This window comes from Bufo bufo, chromosome 3 (assembly GCF_905171765.1).
Source record: "Bufo bufo chromosome 3, aBufBuf1.1, whole genome shotgun sequence".
NCBI classification, from domain to species: Eukaryota; Metazoa; Chordata; class Amphibia; order Anura; family Bufonidae; genus Bufo; species Bufo bufo.
Window position 1 is genome coordinate 293986481 of NC_053391.1, and position 15602 is coordinate 294002082.

At 42.2% G+C, this 15602-nt stretch overlaps 1 long non-coding RNA gene across 1 annotated transcript; it reads left to right on the forward strand.

Moving 5' to 3' along the window:
• Positions 1-328: 328 nt before the first annotated feature.
• On the forward strand, positions 329-3585 carry LOC120995171. Its single transcript, XR_005777544.1, has 3 exons — positions 329-463; positions 778-825; positions 3035-3585. It is a non-coding gene; the product is annotated as an uncharacterized LOC120995171 (long non-coding RNA).
• Positions 3586-15602: the final 12017 nt, after the last annotated feature.

Genomic DNA, 15602 nt, shown 5'->3' on the forward strand with positions numbered 1-15602 from the left:
CTGGTCCTTCTCCACGATACAGTCCTGGCAGGTTGAATAGAGAGCAGCAGGTTCTTCTCCAGCTAGCTGTATGGTAGAATAACTTCTCCTACTAATATGTTGCCTGTGGTCCTACAGGTCTGGGACTGCTCTTCCTATGTGAAGTGTCTTCCCTGGACTGCATGTTCTCAGCTGCCGTAGAGCTCGCCTTATGCCCAAGTCAGTGACGACACAGCTAGCCTGGGCCAATCAGCTTCCTCCAGTGCTCATGTTAAACCATTAACCACCACACCAAGCTCTAATAGTACTGGAACCTCATACCTACAAATAGGGAAAGCAAAACCTTTCCAGCTAGTGTCATATTTCCATGTTTTATACTCACTCAATATATTGAAGAGGTGGATCCACAGCACAACGGTAATAATACATCAAGTATGATAAGTGTACAAGTTTCTTCCAGCGCAGACATGATAAAATATGGCAGGTAATGTATAGATGGGTATACATATTAGAAATGACTTCTTCTCTACTGGTATACCACACACAGCCCCATAGTCCCTGCTGTTCATTTTAGTAATGTAGTGTCTTTGAGATATCTATCTATCTATCTATCTATCTATCTATCTATCTATCTATCTATCTATCTATCTATCTATCTATCGATATCTATATACATACATACATAATGAAATGATGCCTTTCTGTAGTAATAATGTAGTATTTCGCATACACCCCCCGAGCTTTCTTGTAACATATGGATTAAATGATCATTTCTATTTATTCTGTATTTTTTCTTAGGCTTCGGAGTGGAAGGGATGTGAGGAAAAGAGCGACCCGCAGCTGAAGGTGTGTATTGTAGAAGTGGGATTCGGGGATCCACTGTGAAGGAAGTGTCTGATGTATAACGCACAGTGTAAATAAACATTAGCAAACACAGGCTGTTTTCTGTCTGACGGGTCGGTATTAGGTGTTAATGAATCTGCCGCTTCTAACGCTTTGTACATTGTCCCTGGCACTGGCTGACGCATTGCTTGTTCATACGATGGAAAGAAACATTTCAACCAGATTATACAATTGCAATGAAAACAGCGGTGCATGCCAAGGACTGTTATGGATTCCACAGCATACAATCTACAATTAGCCAAAAATGGGAAAGAAACCGAAAAATACAAGCGCGGATATTGTGCTGCCCGGAGCGGGCACAGGATGATGTTCTGAGCCGTGTTCACACGCTTCTGCCGGAGTAGTACTTTACGGTGCGCTAGTTTCATACCTCCAGCTCCAGGATGTTCTCCAGAATTTGGAAGGTGCATTCCCTTGTGAGGAGGGACATAGCATTCCCCGTTGTCTCTGTGTCCTTTGTGTGTACAGACGGCATGGCCCCAACAATGCTTCTTGTCACTCTCCCCTCAGCTGTTTGTTTCTATTCTCTGCTCGTTTATTGGTAAACGGTAAAAAATGGAATCAATAGGGCGACCCCTCGCCGCCCCCTCTTCCTCTCTGCATATGTGCTGTTTCTCATGTAAAACAGAGGCTGAGCAGTGCTGTCTGGAGATGCCAGCTCCTATAGAGCCCATAGGGCGACAGCTGCACTCGGCTGTCAGGGGACGTGCCCCTTTCACTGCTACCCCTTCTGAACTATTTGCTCTTATTCCCTTCTCGCCATCATACATGCCATACAAGTCAGCAGGTAAACAGACGCACACCCAGGACCGGACAGAGTAAAGTGTAATCTGATTTCCTACAATGTATGGAAGGATGAAGATCTCCCAGCTACACCTGGAGCTCCGTGTCCCCAGCAGTCCAGGCTACTCCTAGGAAATGATGTCCTTGTCATCAGCGAGCTGCACCACTGCGCCCCGCACAGCCGTTTGATCCCACTTTTTGAATGGCGAATTGATTTATTGTCAGGATTTCCTGGCTCCAGGTTTTGGCCGGGTATGAGGAGGAGGTCGGTGGCTTCCTGCGGTCGCTGGAGCGTGTCATTAACATGGCAATTACCTGCAGCCCTCACCGGCAAACAACACATTACAAGCTGCCGTGCCGGGGCAGAATCGCTCTGTGTGGATCATGCTCTGATGCTATGGAACCGAGAGCTGCACCTGATGAAATGCGGTCCATTGCTGGCACCTTGCTGCAAATGTGCTTTTCTAGGAGCAGGGGACTGCATGTAGACGTCTGGCTGTGTGGATTTATAGATAGGGGGGCTGGATGTATACCCAGGGGCAGCCCCGAACATCATCAGAGCCAGGAACCACCTCTCAAACCTGCCAAGTCTGCCTGTTCTTTTCCCAGGGCAAAGCCACTCTTTACTGCCGGGGATACCGCTACAGACATGTTAGTAGGAGTGAAACAGACCCCTTCTATTATAGATATTTATTTAATTATAACTATCAAACAAACAAAGAAAAATAAACAAGAAACCTGTTCTGATGTGTTTTGTACATGTGCAGATAACATGGACAGGGGAAGCTTTGCACTATTTCCCATTGTCACTCTTCTACTTTACCCCCTGGACCCCTGTCTCAGCCGGTGTAGCAGCCAGAGTTGAAAAGTTCAAGTGTAAAGTTTGTTCCCAGCCCTGAAGTGAGGACGATTTTTCATCAATATAAATCCTTGGCGGTCCCGAGATGCCCACTTATACCTGTGTGATCTCCAGGCATGCAAGACTGCCTGTGACACGTGTAATAAAGTGAGAAATATTAGTAGCCAGCAGCAGGGCTTTGATCAGCTGCCTGAGACCACAACACCTACAGCCCGGCTACAAGCAGAGAGTGGAGCAGTCTGTGTGCAGAAAGCAGTGTGCTGCTACTTGTAGTCCCTGCTTGCTTACAGAAAGCATAGATAAGATAGATCTCAGAGGGACATTGTAGGAAATTGTCTAAGATAAGGCACAGTACTACCCCAGTATGGAGCAATAGGCTGGGAAAGGTCCCCAGTAATTAGCTTTGACCAGTGATCACCCTCGTGTGTCCACATCATAGACACAGATAAGCAAAGTGCACAGTGATCGCTCCACTGATAAAGTAACCCTTTCTGTTCTGTCTCCTGCCAGCGCCTTTCTCCATGTGTATTGCTGAGAGCAAGGATTTGTAAAGCTTTCTCATCTGCTGGAGTAGACTCCGCCATGAAGTTTTAACTATGATCTGGGCGCAGAGGATGAATGAAGAGGACGCCAGGCTGCCATCCACTCATACTGCGCCTAATGCAAGCTGGCAATTCAATTATTTGCAGAGGAATATTTTAAGTAAGGTCTTCCATCCGTGCCACACAGTGTATTAACCCAGCAGCCCTCACAAGCCTGCCCCAGCACCCACACACCTATCCAATTACCGTAGTGTCCAAATCTATGAAACCCTGAGCACAGCCACCTATTTGTCAGAGCTGTGTGCACCAAGTGCAGTGCCATGTCCAGGTGCGGTTTTTCTACCATGCGTTTGATTTCTTTTCTCATAGTTGAAATCAGTGCCGTGGATTTTCCGTGTTGCATATACCTAACAGTATTCTGGTAATTATTATTTTTGCTGATATTTTCCTCTGATGCATTGCGGGCTGTCAGAGGAAGAGACAATAGGTGACGATCAGATTCCTTTGGTTTTACAACTGATTTTTGACTGGGGGGGAAATAATATTGGAATGACATCCCGGAATCTCAAACTCAGCCGCCATCTGCCATGACAAATATCAGCGACCTGAGAGCTACCAAATATTTTTATGACTTTGAAGCCGGGGCTGCAGAAATCCAATGCTTTCTATGGATTTGCTCCTGCAGCCTTGTCATTGAAACAGCTGTTTATTTCACTTGGAAAACCAATAATTGCACTGAAGACCTGAATCATTATCTATTTCCACCAATTAGTTAAGCTGCTTTCATAAGTTCATTTTAAGAAGCGGCTCTGCCTTCAGCTCTCATGGGCAGAGCCTACACTATAGGATCTGTTCTCCATCTCCACTGGATCTTCGGCGATCTGCGGCTGTTTTTACTGGATATTAGCAGAAAAGACTGTATTTCAGATACTAAATTAAATATGTTTTATTTAATTTGAAACATTTTTATTTTAGAAAATCTGCAGTGTATTATATGTTATAACAGCAGCACAATTTTTTTTTTATATTAAACACAATTATATACTGAACACATGATGGAGTGAAAGTAAATATAACGTCTCATATTAAACTGGGCTCAATTATTTATCAGGCCTATTTATGTTCTTTGACACATATTTAAAAAAAACAAACAACAAAACAAAACGAAACTCCGAACCATTAAGAAATAGACTTCCTATGGCATACAACTGATAAAAAATTAGTCTGTTTCAGTTTGGTTGGAATCTGTATTTATTAGATGTTACAGGATCCAAAAAATATAAAGAACTCCACCCCCCAGCATAGGAACTCATCGGATACCATAAATACAATTGGAAACAAATTGATATAATTTCATGCATCAGTTGTTTAATCATTTTGGATCAGAATGTACAAAAAGGTGGAGCAAAATATTAATACGTAGCCAGCCTTAGGCCTTGTGCACAGAGTGGCTGTAAAATACAATATACCATTTCCTTCATACAATATGGAGGTAACTAGGATGCTTTGTCTACATTCGGCTCAGTACTCCAAGTTTTTCATTTGTGTTTTTCCCTCCTTTTCGTCGAGATGTTTTCTCAAATTGTGGATATAAATAATGATCCCTTATACATATGATAGAAATGTAAAATTAGCTTCCTAATTATGGATCTTGATCCCCCCCCCTGGTTACATTGACTTCTATGGGAAGATTACATTAGTGATAGGATTTTCTGTTGCTGCATACTGAGCTATCCAGACTTTATGTACAGATAAAGCTTTGACAATATGCATGTGTACATTGCTCTAAAATTCTTTCATTTCTTCTAATTTCTTATACATAGTTGATGTTTTCAACCTTATGAAGCCAGTCCAGTTTAAAAAGCATAGTTTTATGGGCATCAATAAAAAGTAACCATTTTAATCACTAATATTGATTCCTGGTTCTTGACCATGGCACCTGAAGCTTGATCCATTTTTAAACTTTAAAGCTGAGGTCATACTCAGTTTTTCATAGTAATTCTGCCTTCTTTTGCATGTTTTGACATCTGTGTTTTCGTGCAGTTTATATTTGTGAACACTTTTTTTTCATTTGTGGTGCATTGTTTGTGTCTATTGCATTTTTCTTTTTTTAAGCAGAATGTTGTTGCATTTTTTCAGAGGTGTTCCCATTCTCCATATAAAAAAGGCCTGATAAAAACACATTTTCAAAATGTGGGAATAAAAAATGGTACAGAAAAGAAACACCATAAAATGCATGTGACAAGAAAAAATATGTGGCATATATATAGTAGCCCTAAATCCACTTTTCTTATGACTGGCACCCATACTAATGAATTGGGAACAGTCTCAGGCTGCAGCTGAAAAGTACTGACTATTATAATTATATAAATGACTGATTAAATTGTTCTTTTTTGCATTTCATATATTATTGTATCATATTCTCCTGCCTATGAGAACACCTTTTTCTTCCATGATACCACATTCACTTAACTCTAACTATATTATTTTTATTATTCTTTTTTCTGTATATACATTTTGCTATTATATACTGTGAAAAACACCATATTTGCCATCCTGAATGTTTTTTGATCTGAAAACATATATAAACATATTTTTGGCTTGATCACATCTGCCTGGCCTTGCAGTCTATTGAGTCACGGATGCTATCATTTTTTAAGGGCCCTTTCACATACACTATATGGACAAAAATATTTGGACACCATCACTTTACACCTAGATGAGATTTTTTGACATCTCATTCTAAATCCATAGGCATTAATATGGTGTTATTCCCTGCTTTACAGCTAACAGCTTCCACTCTTTTGGGAAGGCTTTCTACAACATTTTGAAGGATGTCTGTGTGAAATTTTGTCCATTCATCCAGGACAGCATTTATGAGGTCATCTCTGTTTTAGTTAATCTCAAATGTCTTTTTGGATTTTGATTTTTACACAGGAGTACTGTCATGCTGGAAATGTAAACGGCTTTCCCCAAACCGTTCCAACAAAGTTGGAAGTATGGAAGCATATAGTCGAAAATGTCTTGGTATATTACAGAATTAAGATTCCCCTTTACTGGAACTAAGGGGCCTAGGCCAACCCTTTATAAACAACCCCATAGCATTATCCTTTTTCCACCAAACCTAAATGTTTTTCCGAGACTTAAATACTGATGACCTATCGTTTTATAGGTATTCGTTTTGTGTTGCTGGGGTGGTGTTTTGTGCTACATTGCTGAATCTAGTTCTGCTGGGAAGGTATTTTGTGCAGTACTATGGTATATATTTGGTGCTGCTGGGTATACTCATTGACAAAAAAATAGAACACCAAGAAGGAGTTACTGGAATCAAATTAAACTTTATATGTGTGAATATAATGATGAATGGTATGTATAATTAATTACAATATTAAAGCTAACAGATACATTTATTGTGGAAAACTGTACAGTTAAAAGGAAGCTCTAGTACCCTGCTAGGCCACCTCTAGCCTGAATACAAGATTAGATACGGTTGGGCATGGAGGCACACAGCTTCCATATGGTATCCTGTGATACGTTTGCCCACAGATGTTGGAGCTGGGCCTGTAGATCCTGCACACTCATAGGTTGCAGAAGTTGGCGTCCCAGCTTGTACTTGATTGGCAATAAATATGATGACTGGCCAGGCCAATAAAGCATTGTAATCTTGCGGAGGCATTCTTGGGAAACCCTTTCTGTGTGTGGACGAGCAATATCCTACTGCAAAATGCCATTTGGAAGTCATGCCATGAGAGTCAACACATGTGGCTGCAGGAGGTCCTACACATATCGCTGAGCTGTTAGTGTCCTTTGTATCACTATTAGGGGTGATCACCTGTTGTATGTGATGACTCCCCAGATCAGCAGTCGGGGCAGTGTGTTGTTCCAAAGCAAAGGCAGAATTGCAACCCTCACCATGAGGCCTCCATACACCAACCTGACCGTCAATGGATCACCACTGATTTGTTGCTAAAGACAATATGGTTCCAGTCCATAGCAGGCCAGGTTTCTCGATCATGTTACCTCTACAAATAAAGGTGACAGTGGCTGGCTTTCAATAGCAGGACACACAATTCGGGCTGTGACGCCAAATTTCCTTCTGCTAAGCACCTGGAAATGTTCCGGACAGAGATGATTAATGGAGGTACCACCTGTGTCTGGATGGTGAACAACAGATCTGTGGGAGACGCTGAAAGAAGCTTATGCTAGTAGATGGGTCAAATAATCCTATCTACTAGTGATCTATCTGGGACATCCAGAGCCTGTTTATTGTGTGTGCCTGCTGTCACTATTGCTTCCAACACCTCCTAACAACAAGATCAGGATAGCCTAGATGGTAGGCAATTAGTTAAAGTGACTATCCTACTTTCTTCAGTCCAATAATGTGCCCCCTGTCAACTGGGCATAATGTCTTCAAGTGTATAATAGATGCACATCTAGCATTTCAACAATTTATCACCAAGAGCTACAGTACCCAAAAGTAGCCTCTGAAAGCCTTTTTAAAAGGCACCAAGTGAAGCACCTTTATGCCATCTTGTGGCAAGAACAAGTGTGTAATCAGATCACACCTGTAATTATTTACATTTCTGCATAACTGCATTCAGAGTTTTGTAGCAATCTGACATTTCTATCTGGATGCGTTGTTTTTGTGAATATATGTTTGGTGTTGCTAGGGAGGTATGTTGTGCTGCATTGTGGTATCTGGTCTTGCTGGGGAGGTATCTGTTGTTGACCTTGCCATTAGGTGTTTCTATCTTCCTATTTTTCGAAAAATCACAGAAAAAAACTAAGATAAAAACATCCTGCACGATATGATAGATAAATGTGCGGATGTCTCTGGCCACATTCATGAAAAAAATTACAGAAAAACGATGATAATGCACTTAATAATATAGATTCAAGCATTATATATGGACCAAGCCCTCACTCTGATGTAATTAAATCTGAGACACTTAGCCAATATATTTTGATCAAAACACATCTGTGCCCGCCTACCAAGCACCAAGGTGGTCTTAGGTCAGGCGGTTGCTACGCTAAACCCACCTAAGCCGTTGGGCTTCTATGTTCAGGAGCGCAGATGCCGTACATATGGCGTGCTGCTCCTAGTCACCTCCATGCAGGCCCGTCGCTAACAGACAGGCAAAACAAGCAATTGCTTGGGTCCCCAAGCTGGCCCGGGGCCCCAAGCAGAGCCGGTGCTTGTTTTGCTTCCTTTAAGGCTGCAGCCGCCTGAGCGCTCTATAGAGAGCCTCAGGCGGCTGCAGCACTCCTGGTTACCTCCCGAGTTCCTCCTCTGCTGACTGCTGCTCTGTAGCGTGGCCGAGCTCTCCTCCTTTACCTCCTGGCTGTCACTCAGTCCGGCCGGGTACCGCGCGGTACAGGAACAGGGGATTCAGTTTCCTGTTCCCGGCCGGACTGACAAGAAGTGTACACTGAGTGCTCACTTCCTTTTAGTCCGGCCGCGGCCAGGAACAGGAAACTGAATCTCCTGACCTGTACCACGCGGTTCCCGGCCGCACTGACTGACAGCCAGGACTGGAGGTAGAGAGCGAGGAGCTCGGCCACGCTACAGGGTCCAGGGAAGGAGCCGGAGGACTGAATTAACTTAGGAACTTATCTAAGGTAGGGTAGGGAGTAAAAAAAAAACAGGGAGGGGGAGAGTAAGTAGGACATTTGTTGAAAATGTTCAAATTTCATGCACATTAAATGCAACAGCAGTATTTGCACTGTAAACCTCCTTTTTTATTTATATAAAGTGTGGGTGAACTTAAACTGTATGGCTATACTGTGGTTCCTGTAGGCTTTGCGTGCGTAAGGTGGGAAGGGCGTGGAGGGGGGGGGGCCTCCATGTCTATTTTGCTTGGGGCCCCCAAATTCCTTCAAACGGCCCTGCCTCCATGTGCATCAAGCAACCGATGGGAGGAGGAGCAAGCACACCCATATGTACCACCTAATTAAGGTGCTCTATTAGATAGGAAGGGCAAAAGTGCAGAGGAATGCTACTCCCAAGATAAAATAGGAGCACATTCACACTTGAAGGTGCCACTCCCTCAAGCATATACTACATAAACAGAAAAATCACAGAAAAAACTAAGATAAAAACATCCTGCACGATATGATAGATAAATGTGCGGATGTCCCTGGACACATTCATGAAAAAAATTACAGAAAAACGATAATAATGCACTTAAAGGGATTCTGTCATGAGATTTTACCCCTATAACCTAAACATATGCTCATGTCCGGAGTAATAAGAAGAATCCTAAGCTGGCCTTATTAAACTTCACTGTGGCTCTATTTGCCCAAAAAACTGTTTTTTATAACCTGTCACTTACTCACTTAAGGTGCGCAAGGAGAAGTCCGTTAATACAGGGTGCCCGGCCGCACTCCTCGCCGTCCAGTGCCCAGCGCCGCCTTCTCTGTCTTCTGCGCCGCCTTCTACAGCTCAGCACCGCCTCCGCAATCCTACCCGTCCCTCTGCCAGATCCCACGCCTGCGCACTTGGCTCAGCCTGATGTGCCGCGGACTCCTGGCAGCTGCTTCGTTGAGCGAAGTGCGCATGCGCCGACCTGATGCGCATGCGCCAACCTGATGCGCATGCGCTCAACGAAGCCGCTGCCAGGAGTCCGCGGCGCATCAGGCTGAGCCTAGTGCGCAAGCGCGGGATCTAGCAGAGGGACGGGTAGGATTGCGGAGGCGGTGCTGAGCTGTAGAAGGCGGCGCAGAAGACAGGGAAGGCGGCGCTGGGCACGATATGATAGATAAATGTGCGGATGTCCCTGGCCACATTCATGAAAAAAATTACAGAAAAACGATAATAATGCACTTAATAATATAGATGCAAGCATTATATATGGATGAAGCCCTCACTCTGATGTAATAAAATATGAGACACTTAGCCTTGGATGTCTGTCCAGACAAAACATATATATGTAAACCAGGTCAACGAACTAGAGCAAACAAGTTTTGTTTAAAGGGGTTGTCCAACCCATTACAATTGATTATATATTCCAAACACGAGTCCCCTTTTTGCCTCTTTCCACTTTGGTTCCCAATTCAACAGTTACTCTCACTTCAGCTCCTTTCCATGCTGATATTATGCTGAAAGTCATCCAAACAGCACTGGTCTTGTGTAGTGCCCTGGAGCAGGGGTACTTTGAAGTCTGGACATTTGCCCACTTTAGTTTACGTGAAAGGGTTGACTTTTACTGTTTAATTCTGCGTAATTACATTTTATATGTATATTGTGATATATATATTCTTCATTTGCACTGTATTTGTGAGTCACTGTGGAAAGGGTTAATGAATACTGAAAGACTTTTGGGACTTTGAATGAGAAAATGGTGATTTTCCACAGCTACAATAGGGTTTAAAGAAGTGCATGTTTTGGAGGGAAAAAGCCAGGCTTATTTACCACCACAACCAGACAGACTGGGCTTTGGAATGTCTGGTTTAGCTATGTTGTTATAAATGGAAATCTGTTTGTGTCTGGAAAAACTGCTGTGTCATTGCCATTGGGTATCATTGAAGCTGTATACACGTCTATGACAGATGGAAAGTGTAACAATGTACCTGTTTGTGCTGAGTTTTGCCACTCCACCCCTCCCACTAGAAGGGTCTAGTTCAGCTAGAAATGGTATATAAGGAGAGCAGTCAGAGCCCTTAGTGTTCTGCAGTTAGGGACCAGTGCTTGGAAGAGGAGACCATGCCTGACTATTGAATGACCAGAAGAAGATGCTGAGATGGGGACGCTGAGCCACAGACCATGGGTCACCACCTCTGTGACCACCTGGCCTACTGAGCTACAGACCGTGGGCCTCCAGCCTTCAGCCAGGGTACCAGCCTTCAGAGAGAGAGAAGGACAGCTATCTCAGGCCTTTCCTCAGCATCAAACCATTCTATTGCCAGGGAGGAGACTGGAGAAGCCAACCCTATGCATAGTCTGTATTGTTTTGCACCTAAATGCCTCCAGCAAAGAAGCACACTAATCAACTGCAGACCCTGACTCTCTGGACTTATTTCCCATTGGGGTGCAGCACGTATTACCATCCCTTCTGGATAGCAGCAACATGTGGTGACACTTCAACGGTGTCCGAGGGACCCAGTGTAGCATTGGGGCCACACCAAACCCGGCCACTGCAATTGGATATCAGAACCATACATAAGAGGGGAAAATAAAAGCGAAAAACAAAGACACACTGGGTAGAACAACCGACAAAAGGCCTACTAATTTATTGTACTTACAAGATATACATCTTGTAATTTTTCTTACACAAATATCTCATACACAACCAGTTTCACCATTTTAGCCGCTCTTTATAGATAGACCACACAACACTTTAAAAACCTTTCTCACACCTCCCATAGCCGCCACACACATTGGATCTTTCATTTACCCTTTCAGGTATTATTAAAAGAGTTGTCCACTAGCGTTGAGCACAAATATTCGAATAGCGAATAGTAATCACGAATATCGCAACTTCGCAAATATTACGAATATAGTGCTATATATTCGCTATATAGAATATTCGTCATTTTTTAACATCTGAAAACATGATTCCTCCCTGCTTCTTTCTTGTGGGTCAATGAGTCATTGGCCCACAAGCAACTTAAGCAGGAAGGAATCATGTTTTCATATGGAAAATAAAATGACGAATATTCTAAAAAACTAATATATAGCAATATAGGGAATATATTCGTTATTTAGAATATTCGTCTTTTTTTTTTCCAATCTGTACGGACGTTCCCGACAAGCATGGGAACGCCTGTGGGTTAGAAAATACCATTGGATCTGAGTTTTCTCTGAGATTGTGAAAACTCTGACCTGATGGTATATTCTAACCTACATGCGTTCCCATGGTGACGGGGACACTTGTCGGGGAGGAGTATGCGAACGACCGTAAAGATTGGAAAAAAAAAGACGAATATTCTAAATAACGAATATTCGCTATATTGCTATATATTCGTTTTTTAGAATATTCGTCATATTCTAAAACACAACGTTATAGCAATATAGCGAATATTCGTGAAATACACATATAGACTGCAATTTAGCTAATATAGTGCTATAGTATTTTTTTTTAAAATAGTGTAAATTTTTCCCAAATCTGAACTTCAGAAGAGACTAAAAAATTAGACTATAAAAAAAGATTATAGTACTATATTAGCTAAAATGCAGTCTATATGTGTATTTTACCAATATTCGCTATATTGCTATATATTCTTGTTTTAGAATATTACGAATATTCTAAAAAACAAAGTTATAGCAATTTAGCGAATATTCGTAAAATACACATATAGACTGCAATTTAGCTAATATAGTGCTATAATCTTTTTTTTATAGTCTAATTTTTTTTGTCTCTTCAGAAGTTATATTTTACGATGTTCACCTGAGGGGTTAGGTCATGTGATATTTTTATAGAGCCGGTCGATACCGACGCAGCGATTCCTAATATGTATGCTTTTTGTTTATTTATGTAAGTTTTATACAATGATTTCATTTTTGAAACAAAAAAAAATCATGTTTTAGTGTCTCCATAGTCTGAGAGCCATCGTTTTTTCAGTTTTTGGGCGATTATATTAGGTAGGGTCTCATTTTTTGCGGGATGAGATGACGGTTTGATTGGCTCTATTTTGGGGTGCATATGACTTTGATCGCTTGCTATTACACTTTTTGTGATGTAAGATGACAAAAAATGTGTCACGAGTTGGAGGTCCCAGGAGAGACCTCTGCGTCGTCAAGCAAAAACAAATAAAAATCAGGTACAGACACACAAGAGTTTATTGCACAAACAGAATCCAAGGAGGGAAACACAGGGTAATTGAGAGCTCTATGTACCGTCCGCACAGTGGGAGGAAAACCCCCACTGCGCCACTGTCTAGTAATACTCCATAGGGGCATGACTAAGCAACTCCTGGTATTCACTAGGGCCCCAGATGGTAGGGTTAGGCTTTGCCACAGGTAGTTGCCAGGGTCCACTCTTGAGCGTGAACTAGACAGTGACAACAGGAGCAAACGGACAACAGGTACCAGAAGGTACCGACGGTACATAGACAAACATAACAAACAGGCAACTAAAAATACAAGCAGAAGTTCACGCAAGGGAACAGGAGTGGCAATGAGCAGAGAAGGACTAGCTCCACCAGTGGTATACTGCGTGGCCTTGCCCATAGCACTCTACAGCAAGGCACGCTGCAGCAAGGGTTTGCTGAACAGAGACATAACATATAACATAACAAACAGGCAAATTCAAACAGGCAACTAAAAACACAAGCAGGAGCATTAGCAAGGGAACAGGAGTGGCAATGAGCAGAGAAGGACTAGCTCCACCAGTGGTATACTGCGTGGCTTGCCCATAGCACTCTGCAGCAAGGGCTTGCTGAACAGAGACATATAACATAACAAACATAACTGGCAGAACAGATAACAGAAACACAGGAAAGAGGACGTCAATGAACAAGTAGGAAACCCACAGAGCACAGACAGACAGACCCGGATCCCATGGGTCAGCAGCATGGGAGAGTGAGTACAAACAAGGAGCAGGACAAGACAACACACACCAGGAGAGCTGACACAGAACTGAGGAAACCTCAGCCTTATATACAGGTTCCATGGGTGCAGCAGAGAGGCCACACCCATGGAGAAAACAGAGAGGATTAACTCCTAATAGGCACACAGGGGAGTTAACCCACAAAGAACCACAAATAACACACAGGAACGGAGCTGCAGCGAGAGCATAGACAGAAGGTCACAGCCAGAGGTAATGACTGTGACAAAATGGCTTTATTTGACACCGTTTTTATTTTTTTACGGTGTTCACCCAAGGGGTTAGGTCATGTGATATTTTTATAGAGCCGGTCAATACGGACGCGGTGATACCTAATATGGATACTTTTTTTTATTTATGTAAGTTTTACACAATAATATCATTTTTGAAACAACAAAAAAAATCATGTTTTAGTGTCTCCATAGTCTGAGAGCCATCGTTTTTTCAGTTTCTGGGCGATTATCTTAGGTAGGGTCTAATTTTTTGTGGGATGAGATGACGGTTTGATTGGCACTATTTTGGGGTGCATATGACTTTTTGATCGCTTGCTATTACACTTTTTGTGATGTAAGATGACAAAAAATGGCTTTATTTTACACCGTTTTTATCAATTTTTTTTTTACGGTGTTCACCTGAGGGGTTAGGTCATGTGATATTTTTATAGAGCCGGTCAATACGGACGCGGCGATACCTAATATGTATACTTTTTTTTATTTATGTAAGTTTTACACAATAATATTATTTCTGAAACAAAAAAAAAAAATCGTGTTTTAGTTTTTTCAGTTTTTGGGCGATTATCTTAGGTAGAGTCTCATTTTTTGCGGTATGAGAGGACGGTTTGATTGGCACTATTTTGGGGTGCATATGACTTTTTGATCGCTTGCTATTACACTTTTTGTGGTGTAAGGTGACAAAAAAATGGTTTATTTAGCACAGTTTTTATTTTTTATCTTTTACGGTCTTCACCTAAGGGGTTAGGTCATGTGATATTTTTATAGAGCCAGTCTATACGGATGCGGCGATGCCCAATATGTATACTTTTTTTTATTTATCTAAGTTTTACACAATAACAGCTTTTTTTTTTTTTTTTAATGATGTTTTAGTGTCTCCATATTCTGAGCCATAGTTTTTTTTATTTTGGGGTGATTGTCTCAGGTAGGGGCTCATTTTTCCGGGATGAGGTGACGGTTAGATTGGTACTATTTTGGTGGGCGTACGCCTTTTTGATCGATTGCTGTTGTACTTTTTGTGATGTAAGGTGACAAAAAAATCAGTTTAATTAGCACAGTTTTTTTTTTTTTACGGTGTTTATCTGAGGGGTTAGGTCATGTGATATGTTTATAGAGCTGGTCAATACAGACGCGACGATACCTAATATATCTATATGTCTTTTCCCTATTTTTTACAATTTTTTTTACTTTATTTTTGGAAAAGGACGCATTTTTTTTTTACTTATTTTTTTTTTAAATTTTTTATTAGTAAAACTTTAATTTTATCAACTTTTTTTTTTCACTTTATTATTTGACCCACTCTGGGACTTCAACATTACAGGGTCTGATCCCTGTTTCAATGCAGCACGATGCATCTGTATTGTGCTGTATTAAACTGTTAGTGTCTTACACTGTAAGACGCTAACAGTTGCCTAGGAGACCCTCTTAGGCCTCCGTACATGCCAGGCCCCAAGCCTTGGAATGGCTTGGGGCTGCCATGGCAACCATCGAGTCCCCGCCACTGCAGCGTGTGGACCGATGGATGAGATGAGGGAGCGCAAACCTTCCATATGTCGCGGTCAGCGCTGACCGCGGCATATGAGGGGTTAATCCACCGACATCGGCATCATCACCAATGCTGGTGGATGCAGCAGGGATCTGGCTGTCAGTAACAGCCGGATCTCTGCCGCTGATCGCGGGACCGCACGTGGGGGAAGAGAAGGATCGCAGGACGAGAATGCTCGTCCTCTAGCGCTAAGTGCCGGCGATTTAGGACGAGCAT